Here is a 7,908-nt window from a genome sequence, read left to right on the forward strand (position 1 = left end):
TCACACTACCTGACTTCAAACTATACTACAAGGCTACAGTAACCAAAACATCATGGTACTGGTAGCAAAACAGATATATAGACCAATGGAAAAGCAAGAGGTCTCAGAAATAACACCACACATCTAACCATCCGATCTTTGACAAACCTGACAAAAACAAGAAATGGGGAAAGGATTTCCTATTTAATAAATGGTGCTGGGAAAACTAGCTAGCCATATGTAGAAAGCTGAAACTGGATCCCTTCCTTACACTTTATACAAAAATTAATTCAAGATGTATTAAAGACTTAAATGTTAGACCTAAAACCATAAAAACCCTAGAAGAAAACCTAGGCAATACCATTCAGGACATAGGCACGGGCAAGGACTTCATGACTAAAACACCAAAAGCAATGGCAACAAAAGCCAGAATAGACAAATGGGATCTAATTAAACTAAAGAGCTTCTGCACAGCAAAAGAAACTACTATCAGAGTGAACAGGCAACCTACAGAATGGGAGAAAATTTTTGCAATCTACCCATCTGACAAAGGGCTAATATCCAGAATCTACAAAGAACTCAAACAAATTTACAAGAAAAAAAACAACCCCATCAAAAAGTGAGCAAAGGATATGAACAGACACTTCTCAAAAGAAGACATCTATGCAGCCAACAGATACATGAAAAAATGCTTATCATCACTGGTCATCAGAGAAATGCAAATCAAAACCACAATGAGATACCATCTCACGCCAGCTAGAATGGCAATCATTAAAAAGTCAGGAAATAACTTTGTCGGAGAAGATGTGGAGAAATAGGAACACTTTTACACTGTTGGTGGGAGTGTAAATTAGTTCAACCACTGTGGAAGACAGTGTGGCAATTCCTCAAGGATCTAGAACTAGAATTACCATTTGACCCCACAATCCCATTACTGGGGATTATATACCCAAAGGATTATAAATCATGCTACTATAAAGACACATGCACGCATATGTTTATTGTGGCACTATTCACAATAGCAAAGACTTGGTACCAACCCAATGCCCATCAATGATAGACTGGATAAATAAAATGTGGCACATATACACCATGGAATACTATGCGGCCATAAAAAATGATGAGTTCACGTCCTTTGCAGGGACATGGATGAAGCTGGAAACCATCATTCTCAGCAAACTATCACAAGGACAGAAAACCAAACACCGCATGTTCTCACTCATAGGTGGGAATTGAACGATGAGATCACTTGGACACAGGGCAGGGAACATCACACACCAGGGCCTGTCGGGGGTTGGGGGGCTGGGGGAGGGATAGCATTAGGAGAAATGCCTAATGTAAATGATGAATTATGGGTGCAGCAAACTAACATGGCACATGTATGCCTATGGATCAAACCTGCACATTGTGCACATGTACCCTAGAACTTAAAGTATAAAAAAGAAATCCAAAATTAAATAACATAATCCATCACATCAGCTGGCTAATGAAGAAAAATTACATGATCATATTAATAGATGCAGAAAAAGCATTTGACAAAATCCAACATCTATTAAGGATAAAACTCTCAGTTAGCTAGGAATAGAGAGAAATTTCCTCAATTTGAGAAAGAATATCCATGAAAAAAAAATGCCAGGCATGCAAAGGAAATTATTGCCTACAATAGGAAAAATATCAGTCAATTGAAACTGATCCAGAAATGATACATGAGATAGAATTAGTACCCACAAAGAATTATTTTAACTGTATTACACACATTCAAGAAGCTAAAGGAAAGACTGAGCATATTAAGCATAGACATACAAAAAAATGTAAAAAGAACCTAATTGAAGTTCTTGTTATGAAAACTCTAATGTTTTAAATGAAAAATACACTGGATATGATTAATAGCAAATTAGACATAGCAGAAGAAAAGATTAATGGATTTATAGAATAGCAATAGTAAATATCCAAAATGAAGCATAAAGAGAAAAAAAGACTGAAAAAAAAAGAGATTCAGTGAGCTGTGAGACACTTCAAGTGTCCTATTACACAGAAATTAGTTTCCAAAGGAGAGGAATGAGATGAGGGAAACAGACAAAAATATCTGAAGAAATAACAAAAATTTACCAAATTTCATGAAAACTATAACCCACAGATCCAAGAAGCTCAATGAACCCGCAAGTAAAGAAACTATATTAAGAACATCATAATCCAATTGTTTAAAACAAGAGATAAAAAGAAGATTTTGAAGGAAGCCAGAGGAAAAAATACACATTACATACAGAAGAATAAAGATAGGGTATAAAGATGATTTCTCATTATTTTTTAAAAAATGCATGTTAGAAGATGGCGGAGCAACATCTTTAAACTTAGAAGAAAATAAACTGTCAACTTAGAAACCTTTAACTCTACAAACATGTCCTTCAAAAATAAAGACAGGACCGGCCTGACCAACATGGTGAAACCCTGTCTCCACTAAAAAAAAACACAAAAAAAATTAGCCGGGCATGTTGGTTGCACCTGTAGTCCCAGCCACACAGCAGGCTGAGGCAGGAGAATCCTGAATCCAGGAGGCAGAGGCTGCAGTGAGCTGCGATTGCACCACTGCACTCCAGCCTGGGTGACAGGCCAAGACTCCGTCTCAATAATACATAAATAAATAAATACATAAATAAAAAAGACAGGCCAGGCACGATGGCTCATGCCTGTGATCCCAGCATCTTGGGAGGCTGAAGCGGGAGGATCAATTGAGCCCAGGAGTTCAAGACCAGCCTGGGCAATATGGCGAGGCTCCATCTCTACAAGAAATAAAGACAATTAGCCAGGCATGGTGCATGCCTCTAGTCTCAGCTGCTCAGGAAGCTGAGGTGGGAGGATTGTTTGAGCTTAGGAGGTCGAGGCTACAGTGAGCCATGATTGTACCACTGCAGTCAGCCTGGGTAATAGAGTAAGACCCTGTCTAGAAAATAAATAAATAAAATAAAACATTTTCAGGCATACGAAAGTTGAAAGAATTTATCATCAGCAGACACTACACAATAAGAGATGTTAAAGGAAGTATTTCAGGCAGAAGGAATGATACCAGATGAAAATCTGGATTTATACAAAAAAATGAAGTGCACCAGAAATAGTCAGTATGTGGGTAAATACAAAGATTTCTATATTAATTATTTAAATCTCTTTAAAAGGCAATTGACTGTTTAAAATGAAAAGAATAACAATGTAATGTAGAATTTGCAACAAATGTAGAAGTAAAATATACGTTAACAATAGCACAAAAGCTGGGAGGAGAGAAATAGAAGGGTACTGTTACTGGGTTATTATATTATATGCAAAGTAGAATAATACCACTTGATAGTAGTAAAGAAAAATTAATGCATACTATAATAGCACAACAAAAAGTTATAGCTAATAAGTCAATAAGAGAGATTAAAATAAATCATTAAAAATATAACCATATATCTTAAGGAACTAGAAAAAAAAAGAGGAAACTAAGCCCAATGTTAGCAGAAGGTAAGAAATAATAAGAGTAGAGTGAACATAAATAAAAAAGAAAATAACAGAAAATGGAGAGAGTCAATGAAACCAAAACTTGGTTTTTTGAAAAGATCAACAAATTGACAAACCTTTAGCTAGGTTGACAGAAAAAAAGAAGACTCAAAATACTAAAATCAGAAATAAAAGTTAGGACATTACTACCAATTTTACAGAAGTAAAAAGGATTATAAAAGAATACTATGAACAATTGTTTGTCAACCAACTGGAGAGCCATGCTGAAATGAACAGACTTCTAGAAACACACAAATTACCCTAACTCGAAAAGAAATAGAAAATCTAAATAGACCTGTAAGTCATATGGATATCAAACCAGTCATAAAAAACCTCCTGCTATGGACTAACTTATGTCCCACCAAATTCATATATTGAAGCTCTAATCTCAGTGTGATGATATTTGGACATGGGGACCTTTGGGAGGTTCAGATGAGGTCATGAGGATGGGGCCCTCATGATGGGATTAGTGTCCCTATTGGAAGAGACTTGAGAGCTTTCTCTAGTTTTTTTCTCCACCAGGTAAGAATACAGTGAGAAGGCGGCTATCTGCAATCCAGGAAGAAAGTCCTCACCAGAACCCAACAGTGCTGGTACCCTGATCTTGGACTTCCCAACCTCCAGAACTGTGAAAAATAAATGTCTGTTGTTTCTGTCACCCTGTCTGTAGTATTTTGTTATGGCAGCCCAAGCAGACTAATACACTTTCCAACAAAGAAAAGCCCCAGGACCAGATAACTTCACTAATAAATTCTACCAAATATTTAAGGAGGAATTAGTGTAAATTTTTCTCTAACTCTTCCCCAAAATTGAAGAGGCAGGAATACTTCCTAACTCATTCAATGAGGCCAGCATTACCCTGATACCAAAGCCAGATAGGGAAACCACAAGAAAATTACAAACCAATTATCCCTTATACAGACGCAAAAATTCTCAACAAAATACTAGCAAACTGAATTCAGCAGCATATTAAAAGGATTATACACCATGACCAAGTGGGATTTATTCTCAGAATGCCAGGATGGTTCAACATACAAAGATCAATCAATGTAAAACACCTCATTAATAGAATTAATTTTAAAAACCATGATCATCTCAATTGATGCAGAAAAAGCATCTGACAAAATCTCACATCCTTTCATGATAAAAACACTCAATAAACCAAAAATAGAAGGAAACTTTCTCAGCATGATCAAGACCATACATGAAAGATCCATACTCACTGGTGAAAGACTGGAAGCTTTCCCCTAAGGTCAGGAATGAGACAGATTCTTCCACTTTCATCACTTCTATTCAAAATAGTCCTGTAAGTTCTAACCTGAGCAATTACGCAAAAAAAAAAAAAAAAAACCATCCAAATTGGAAAGGAAGGAGTAAAATTATTTCTATTAGCAGATGATATGGCATTATATGTAGAAAACCTTAAAGAATACATACACGGAAATAGTTAGAATGAATAAACAAATTCAGGGGAGAACTGGGGCCTGCTCCCAGAGAGATACAGCTATGTTGATCAAAATTGAATCTTCGGATGTGATCCACCTTATCATGCAGTACTTGAAGGAGAACAGTTTACATCAGGCATTAGCCACCTTGCAGGAGGAGACTACTGTGTCTCTGAATACTGTGGACAGCATTGAGAGTTTTGTGGCTGACATTAACAGTGGCCATTGGGATACTGTGTTGCAGGCTATACAGTCTCTGAAATTGCCAGACAAAACCCTCATTGACCTCTATGAACAGATTGTTCTGGAATTGATAGAGCTCCGTGAATTGGGTGCTGCCAGGTCACTATTGAGACAGACTGATCCCATGATCATGTTAAAACAAACACAGCCAGAGCAATATATTCATCTGGAGAACCTTTTGGCCAGGTCTTACTTTGATCCTCGTGAGGCATACCCAGATGGAAGTAGCAAAGAAAAGAGAAGAGCAGCAATTGCCCAGGCCTTGGCTGGTGAAGTCAGTGTGGTGCCTCCATCTCGTCTCATGGCACTGCTGGGACAGGCACTGAAGTGGCAGCAGCATCAGGGATTGCTTCCTCCTGGTATGACCATAGATTTGTTTTGAGGCAAAGCAGCTGTCAAAGATGTGGAAGAAGAAAAGTTTCCTACACAACTGAGCAGGCATATTAAGTTTGGTCAGAAATCACAAGTGGAGTGTGCTCGATTTTCTCCAGATGGTCAGTATTTGGTCACTGGGTCTGTTGATGGACTCACTGAAGTATGGAACTTTACTACTAGAAAAATCAGAAAGGATCTTAAGTACCAGGCCCAGGATAACTTTATGATGATGGATGATGCTGTCCTCTGCATGTGTTTCAGCAGAGATACAGAAATGTTAGCAAATGGGGCCCAAGATGGAAAAATCAAGGTATGGAAGATTCAGAGCAGACAATATTTAAGGAGATATGAGAGGGCACACAGTAAGGGTGTCACGTGTCTAAGCTTTTCTGAGGATAGCAGTCAGATCCTTAGTGCTTCTTTTGACCAGACAATTAGAATTCATGGTTTAAAATCTGGGAAAACCCTGAAGGAATTTTGTAGCCATTCCTCCTTTGTTAACAAAGCAACATTTACACAAGATGGACATTATATTATTAGTGCATCCTCTGATGGCACTGTAAAGATCTGGAATATGAAGACCACAGAATGTTCAAATACCTTTAAATCCCTGGGCAGCACTGCAGGGACAGATATTACTGTCAACAGTGTGATTCTACTTCCTAAAAATCCTGAGCACTTTGTGGTGTGCAACAGATCAAACACAGTGGTCATCATGAACATGCAGGGGCAGATTGTCAGAAACTTCAGTTCTGGTAAAAGAGAAGGTGGGGACTTTTCTGTGCCCTCTCTCCCCGTGGTGAATGGATCTACTGTGTAGGGGAGGACTTTGTGCTCTACTGTTTCAGTACAGCCACTGGCAAACTGGAGAGAACTTTGACAGTGCACGAGAAGGATGTGATTGGTATTGCACATCACCCTCATCAGAACCTGATTGCTACCTACAGTGAAGATGAACTCCTAAAGCTCTGGAAACCATAATTCAACTTTTCTTTTTAAATCAGCTTGAAAGCACGTACTTAAATGAAGGCATATTCATGTAATGTGCTTTTTTTTTTGCCAGCTTTTCTAAGCAAATAGATTGTCTGAATCAGTCACAAGGATAATTTTGTGAAAATTCATGTTTAAGTAGCAAGTACCCTTCCTTTTCTTATATATTTTTAAGGTATTAGTTTATCTTCTTCTAACTGGTGCAGTCACTTAATGTTTTCATTAATCTTCTACCTGGAGAGTGAAATACTGATATTTCTAGAAAAAAATTTTACTCCTTTGATTATTTGAAATGCTGATTAAAATGTCCCTCCCATAGTAAAATTTATAAATAAGGAACTATATCATATTCAGTAGCTGTGTTCTGTTCCATCTTTTTTTTTTTTTTTTTTTTTTTTTTTTGAGATGGAGTTTTGCTTATTGCCTAGGCTGGAGTGTAGTGGCACAATCCTCGTTCACTGCAACCTCCGCCTCCCGGGTTCAAGCGATTCTCCTGCCTCAGCCTCCCGAGTAGCTGGGACTACAGGTGTGCAACACCACACCTGGCTAATTTTTTTGTATTTTTAGTAGAGATGGGGTTTCACCATGTTGGCCAGGCTGGTCTCAAACTCCTGACATCAAATGATCCACCCGCCTTGGCCTCCCAAAGTGCTGGGATCACAGGCGTAAGCCACCGTGCCCGGCCCATCTTTTTTTTTCTCTTTTTTTTTAAGATGTTAATAAACTTTATACCTTTCTGGGAAAAAAAATTCAGCAAAGTTGCAGGACATAAACACACAAAAGTCAGTTGTATTTATACACACTAGTAGTGAAGAATTTCAAAATAAAATTAAGAAAACTATTCTATTTTTCAGAGAATCAAAAAGAATAAAATACTTAGGAGTGAATTTAATCTAGGAGGTAAAAGACTTATACACTAAAAACTACAAAACATTGCTGAGGGAAATTAAGGATGACCTAGACAAATGGAAAGACATCCCATGTCTATGGGTTAGAAGACAATATTGTTAAGGTGCCAATACTACCCAAAGCAATATACAGAATCAATGCAGTCCCTATCAAAATCTCAAGGGAGTTTGTTTGTTTCAGGGTTTTTGGTGGAAATAGAAAAACTTATCAGAAAATTATTTGGAATTTCAAGGGATCCCAAATAGCCAAAACAATCTCAAAAAAGAACAAAGATGACTCAAACTCCTCAATTTCAAAACTTACTACAAAGCAACAGTAGTACTGGCATATAGACATATAGACCAATAGAATAGAATAGAGACCCAAGAAATAAACCCTCATATATATGTTCAATTGATGTTTGACAAGCATATCAAGACCATTCAATGAGGAAAGG

At 37.5% G+C, this 7,908-nt stretch overlaps 1 pseudogene; it reads left to right on the top strand.

The window, feature by feature from the left end:
• Positions 1–4,536: 4,536 nt before the first annotated feature.
• Positions 4,537–7,396, top strand: LOC100994062 (WD40 repeat-containing protein SMU1-like; annotated as a pseudogene).
• Positions 7,397–7,908: the final 512 nt, after the last annotated feature.

The sequence above is a fragment of the Pan paniscus genome, chromosome 1 (genome assembly GCF_029289425.2).
Source record: "Pan paniscus chromosome 1, NHGRI_mPanPan1-v2.0_pri, whole genome shotgun sequence".
Classification (NCBI taxonomy): Eukaryota; Metazoa; Chordata; class Mammalia; order Primates; family Hominidae; genus Pan; species Pan paniscus.